The following is a 7148-nucleotide window of genomic DNA, read 5'->3' as shown; positions in this document are numbered from 1 at the left end:
AGTTTCTTGCAGTAGTGTTTTGTAGTTTTCTTTGTATAGGTCTTTTACATCCCTGGTTAGATTTATTCCTAAGTATTTTATTTTTTTAGGGGCTGTTGTAAATCGTATTGTTTTCCTGATTTCCTTTTCATCATTCTCTTTATTGGTGTATAAGAATCCAACCAATTTTTGTATGTTTATCTTGTATCCTGCTACTCTGCTGAATCTTTCTACTAGTTCCAGTAGTTTTCTTCTGGAGTCTTTAGGGTTTTCTATGTATAGTATCATATTCTCCACAAACAGGAACAATTTAACTTGTTTGTTACCAATTTGGATGCCCTTTATTTCTTTTTCTTGCCTTATTTCTCTAGCTAGAACTTCCAGCACGATGTTAAATAGGAGTGGAGATAAAGGGCATCCTTGTCTTGTTCCTGGGGGTATGTTTTCAGCCTCTCTCCATTAAGAATGATGTTGGCCATTGGTTTTGCATAGATGCCCTTTATTATGTTGTGAAATTTCCCTTCTATACCTCTTTTATTGAGAGTTTTTATCAGGAATGGTGTTGGACTTTGTCGAATGCCTTTTCAGCATCAGTTGAGATGATCATGTGATTCTTTTCTTTCCTTTTATTTATGTGGTGGATTACATTGATTAATTTTCTAATGTTGAACCATCCTTGCATACCTGGTATGAATCCTACTTGGTCGTGGTGTATTTTTTTTTTTATATGATGCTGAATTCTATTGGCCAGAATTTTGTTGAGAATTTTTGTGTCTATATTCATGAGAGATTGGTCTGTAATTTTCTCTTTTTATGGCGTCTTTGCCTGGTTTTAGTATCAGGGTTATGCTGGCTTCGTAAAATGAATTCGGAAGTATCCCTTCCTTTTCTATGTTCTGAAATAATTTGAGTAGTACTGATCTGAGCTCTTCTCTGAATGTTTGGTGGAATTCTCCAGTGAAGCCATCTGGGCCAGGGCTTTTTTTTTGTTGGGAGTTGTTTTATTACCTTTTCAATCTCTTTTCTTGTTATGGGTCTGTTTAGGATTTCAACATCACTTTGTGGTACTTTGGGTAGTGTCATGGATTGAATTGTGTCCCCCAAAAAATGTGTGTAGCAACTTGGCTGGGTCATGATTCCCAGTATTGTTTGATTGTGTAATCTGATGTGATTTCCTTATGTGTTCTAAACTCTATCACTGTGATAAGGTTATATGTTATCTCCTTAAGTGTTGTAAATTCTGTCACTGTGATGAGGTTATGCTGATGAGATTTACAAGATTAGATAGTGTCTTAATCCAGTCTCTTTCGAGATATAAAAGAGAGAAGCGAGCAGAGACACATGGGAACCTCATACCACCAAGAAAGCAGTGCCAGGAGCAGAGCACATCCTTTGGACCTGATTTCCTGTGCAGAGAAGCTCCCAGACCAAAGGAAGATTGATGACATGGACCTTTCTCCAGAGCTGACGGAGAATGCGTTCCCCTGGAGCTGATGCCCTGAATTTGGGCTTGTAACCTACTGGACTGTGAGAGAATAAATTTCTCTTTGCTAAAGCCATCCACTTGTGGTATTTCTGTTAGAGCAGCACTGGATGACTAAGACAGGTAGATAGTGTGTTCTAGAAATTTATCCATTTCCTCTAGGTTTTCAAATTTGTTGGAGTATAGTTTTTCATAATGCTCTGTTATAATCCTTTTTATTTCAGTTGGGTGTGTTGTAATGTCCCCTATTTCATTTCTTATTTGAGTTATTTGCGTCCTCTCCTGTTTTTCTTTTGTCAGTCTGGCCAGTGGTTTGTCGATTTTGTTGATCCTTTCAAAGAACCAACTTTTGGTTTTGTTAATTCTTTCTATTGTTTTTCTGTTCTCTATTTCATTCACTTCTGCTCTGATCTTTATTATTTCCTTTCTTCTAGTGGCTGTGGACTTTTTTTGCTGTTCTCTTTCTATTTGTTAGAGTTCTGTAGTTTATGTTTTGATTTTGTCCCTTTCTTTTTTGATGTGTGCATCTATTTCTATAAATTGTCCACTGAGGACTGCCTTTGCTGTGTCCCATAGGTTTTGGTATGCTTTCTGGAGGTGCAAGAGCCATCTTGCAACCAAGGGAAGACAAACATGAGGACAAAAGCCAATCAGAAGTGTTAAGGATAGTCTTTTGATATTCTGTTCACTGTTTTTTTTTAACAATCATCATATATTTTAAAATTTATAAGAATATCTTTGTTAAAATGATAATATAGTATCAGCAATAACTTAAGAGAATTCTTTAGGCTTAAATGAGAAAATGTGTGAGAAAACATCAAAGAACTTAAATTAAAATTAAATTTAAATATATACTCTGTCTAGCCTGGAATTCTTCCAGAAAGCAAAGCCTGGGACCAGGGCTTTTGTGTAGGTGTTAATGTTGGGAAGTGTCCCAGACAATAGGATTGCAGAACTGGAAAGTGTGAAACAGAGAAGGAGAGAAAGTCATTAGAAGCATACATTTTCAAAGAGAACTAGACAAAGATGCCCACTCTCACCGCTCCTATTCAATATTGTACTGGAAGTCCTAGCCAGATCAATAAGGCAAGAAAAAGAAATAAAAGGTATCCAAATTTGAAAGGAAGTGGTAAAACTGTTCCTATTCACAAATGACATGTTTCTATATATAGAAAATCCCAAAGAATCTGTTAAAATGCTTCTAGAACTAATAGAGGAATTTAGCAAAGTTGCAAGATACAAGGTCAACACACAAAAATCAGTTGGGTTTCCATATACCAACAATGAGAAATCTGGAAAAGTTTAAGAAAACAATTCCATTTACAATAGAATCTAAGAGAATCTGGGAATAAATTTACCCAGGAATGTGAAAGACTTATACAATGAAAATTATAAAACACTGCTCAAAGAGATGAAACCCACTGCTATAGAGTCCATTCTGACTCATAGTGACCCTATAGGACAGAGTAGAACTGCCCCATAGGGTTTCCAAGGCTGTAAATCTTTACAGAAGCAGACTGCCATATCTTTCTCCTGCAGAGTGAGTGGTGGATTTGAACGACGGACCTTTCGGTTAGCAGCTAAGCACTTTAACCACTGTGCCACTAGGGATCCTGAAAGAGACTAAAGAAGACATAAATGAAAAGATGTTCCGTGCTCATAGATTGGAAGACTTAATATAGTCCAAATGTCAATAATACCCAAAGTGATCTGCAGATACAACAAAATCCTGATCAAAATTCCAATAGTATTTTTACAAAAATGGAAAAACTAATTCTTAATTGTATATGAAACAACAAAAGCCTTCGAATAGCCAAAGCAAATTTGAAGAATGACAAAGTAGGAGGCCTCATGCTTCCTAACTTCAAAACATATTACACAGCCTCAGTAATCAAAACAGCCTGGTTTAATGATAGACACATAGACCAATGGAATAGAATTGAAAATCCAGAAATAATACTTCTATGGTAAACTGATTTTTGACAAGGGTGCCAAATCCATCTATGGGGAAGGAACAGTCTCGTCAACAAATGGTGCTGGGAAAACCAGATTTCCACATGCAGAAAAATGAAACAAGATCCATACCTCACACCATACACAAAAACCAATTCAAAATGTATCAAAAACCTAAATGTTAAATCTAAAACCATAAAGTTCTTAGACAAAAATATAGGAGCAAAGCTTTGGGAGCTAATTTTTTTCAATGATTATCAGACACAAAAACAAATGCATGAGTAACAGAAAATAAAATAAATAATTGGACCTCATAAAAGTTAAATATTTATGTTCATCAAAAGACTTTATCAAGATTAAGAGACAACCTACAGACTGGGAAAAAATATTTGGGAACTATATTACTTATAAGGATCTAATATCTAAAATATATAGAAAACTTCTACAACTTAATAACAAAAAGACAAATAACGCAATCAAAAGCTGGAAAAGGACATGAACAGACATTTCACCAAAGAGGATATTCAAATGGCCAACAGACACATGAAAAGATACTCAACTTCATTAGTCATCAGAGAAATGCAAATCAAAACCACAATGAGGTATTATTTCACTCCCACTAGGATGGCCAAGATTAAAAAATAAATAAATAACAAGTGTTGTACCGGATGTGGAGAAATTGGAACACTCATCCATTGCTGGTGGGAATCCAAAAAGATACAGCCATTGTGGAAAACAGTCTGGGGGTTCCTCAAAAAACTGGAGGTAGAGCTGCCATATGACCCATATACCACTCCTAGGTATATGCCCTAGGGATATAATAACATTTGGGCCTTTACACACATATATATTTTTTGTTGTTTCAAAATTATATATGCCATAACAATTATCAACAGGTGTTTTTTTCCTGTGTACGTTTTAGTGATATTGTTTACTTTCATCAAGCTGTGTAGAATTCACCCGCATTCGATGTTACCTTTGCCATCACCAAAAATAACAAGTGTCCAGAGAGTGAATCTCCCCTCCCCGCACCCCATCCCTAGTAACCACTAATGAACATTAGTTTCTGTATACTTACTTGTTCATGTCATTTCATAAAAGTGAGAACATAGAATATATATTTTTTTGTGATTGACTTATTTTACTCAACATAATGTCCTCCAGGTTCATCCATGTTCCAAGATGTTTTGGGAACTCATTTTTCTTTATCACTCAGTAGTATTTCATTATATGTATTATCACATTTTACTTATCCATTCATCCATTGATGGGCACTAAGTTTGTTTCCATCATTTTGCTTTTGTGAATAGTGCTGCGATGAACATAGATGTGCATGTGTCTGTTCACTTCCCTTCTATAAAGTTCTTGGAAGCAAACATAGGGACAAAACTATGGCAACTAAAAAAAAATTATCAAACACAAGTATTAAAGCACAAACAGCAGGAGTCAAATTAGATAATTGAGGCCTCATAAAATTAAATACTTATGCTCATTAAAGGACTTTATCAAAAGAGTAAAAAGACAACCTGCAAACTGGGGAAAAAAATCTTTGGGAATTGTCTTAGTCATGTAGTGCTGCCATAACAGAAATACCACAAGTGGATGGTTTTAACAAAGAGACATTTATTTCCTCACAAAGTAGGCTAAAAGTCCAAATTCAGGGTGTCAGCTCCAGGGGAAGGCTTTTTCTCTCCGTCGGCCTTCTTCTCTTTGGTGTTCCCCTGGACTAGGAGCTTCTCTGCACAGGGACCCCGGTCCAAAGGACGCACTCTGCTCCCGGCACTGCTTTCTTGATGGTAAGAGGTCCCCCTGTCTCACTGCTCACTTCTGTCTTTTATATCTCAAGAGATTGCCTCAGGACACAATCCAGTCTTGTACTGCCTTACTAACACAACTGCCACCCATCCTCCCTCATTAACATCATAGAGGCAGGATTCACAACATATAAGAAAATTACACAGTACCAGGAATCATGGCCCAGCCAAACTGATACGCACATTTTTGGGGGGACATAATTCAAACCATGACATTCCACCCTTTGGCCCCCAAAAAATCACATCCTTGCAACATGGAAAACATATTCACCCCATCATATCATAGCAAAAGTCTTAACTCCAAGTCCAAAATCCAAAAATTCCTCTTCATCTGTGAAATCTAGAATACAAGTTATTTGCTTCCAAAGGTACAATGGCAGAACAGGCATAAGCTAGACATTTTCATTACAAATGGGAGAAATTGCAGGGAAAGGAGGGATAACATGCAACAAGCAAGTCAGCAGAACACATTACATTAGCCCTCAAGGCTTTGAAAATAATCCTCTGTTCTCTGAGACAATTTACACAATGGCCCTGCCCTCCAGACTCTAGGTATTGGCCACAGTCTCTGGATTCTGAGTGGAGGCCCCTCGGCCCTGGGCTTCAGCTCTGCCTTACGGCCCCTGGGATAGCAGCTCTGCTCCCTTGGCTTTAGGCACACCATTCTCCCAGTCCATCTGAGTGGTGACTCCACCCTTAGAAGCACCAGAGGCCATTGCTCTACCCTTTGAAACCCGTGAGGTCATGGCCATACCGTTTGAGACTCAGGCAGCTCCGCTTCTTGTGTCCCTTGTCTCTTCAGCTTCTGCTTCTGTTTCCTGTGGCCTCTTGGCCCTCGGGCCTCACGCCCACATCTGCCCTGCTGTGGCAAGTGTTCCAAAGCTCAGTAGCTCCACCTGTAAGTGCCCGGAGGCACCCCACTCAGCCTGGAAGCCTTCTGCGCACAGGCACTCAGCTTCCTCGCTCCGTGGGTCGGCTCCAGCGCCTTCTTTCACCGGTCTCCTGGTTCTGCTGCTGTTGGTTCTCTGCTGCTGCTGCTTCTCTGCTGCTGTAGGTTTGCTGCTGCTACTGCTTCTCTGCTGCTGCTGGTCCTCTGTCACTGCTGCACATCTATCCATTCACAGTTTTAAAACCGCTTCCACATTTTAGGTATCTGTTAGAGCAGCACCCCCCTCTCTCAGTACCAAATTCTGTCTTAGTCATCTAGAGCTGCCATAACAGAAATACCACAAGTGGATGGTTTTAATGAAGAGAAATTTATTTCCTCACAGTCAAAGTAGGCTAAAAGTCCAAATTCAGGGCATCAGCTCCAGGGGAAGGCTTTTTCTCTCTGTCGGCCTTCTTCTCTTCGGTGTTCCCCTGGACTAGGAGCTTCTCTGTGCAGGGACCCTGGTCCAAAGGATGCACTCTGCTCCCGGCACTGCTTTCTTGATGGTATGAGGTACCCCTGTCTCACTGCTCACTTCTGTCTTTTATATCTCAAGAGATTGCCTCAGGACACAATCCAGTCTTGTAGATCCAGTACTGCCTTACTAACACAACTGCCACCCATCCTCCCTCATTAACATCATAGAGGCAGGATTTACAACATATAGGAAAATCACACAGTACCAGGAATCATGGCCCAGCCAAACTGATACACACATTTTTTGGTGGACATAACTCAAACCATGACAGGAATGACATATCTGATAAGGGTTTAATCTCTAAAATAAATAGAAAACTTCAACAACTCTACAACAAAAAGACAAACAACCCAATTAAAAAATGGGCAAGGGACACGAACAGACACTTCACCAAAGAGAACATTCAAGCAACCAACAAACACATGAAAAGAGGCTCGTGATCATTAGCCATTAGAGTGAAGCATATCAAAACTAAAATGAGACACCATCTCACCCCTCCTAAAAATGGCACTG

The sequence above is a fragment of the Trichechus manatus genome, unplaced genomic scaffold (genome assembly GCF_000243295.1).
Source record: "Trichechus manatus latirostris isolate Lorelei unplaced genomic scaffold, TriManLat1.0 scaffold00070, whole genome shotgun sequence".
Lineage (NCBI taxonomy): Eukaryota > Metazoa > Chordata > Mammalia > Sirenia > Trichechidae > Trichechus > Trichechus manatus.
Note: the sequence above shows the minus strand (reverse complement) of the source record.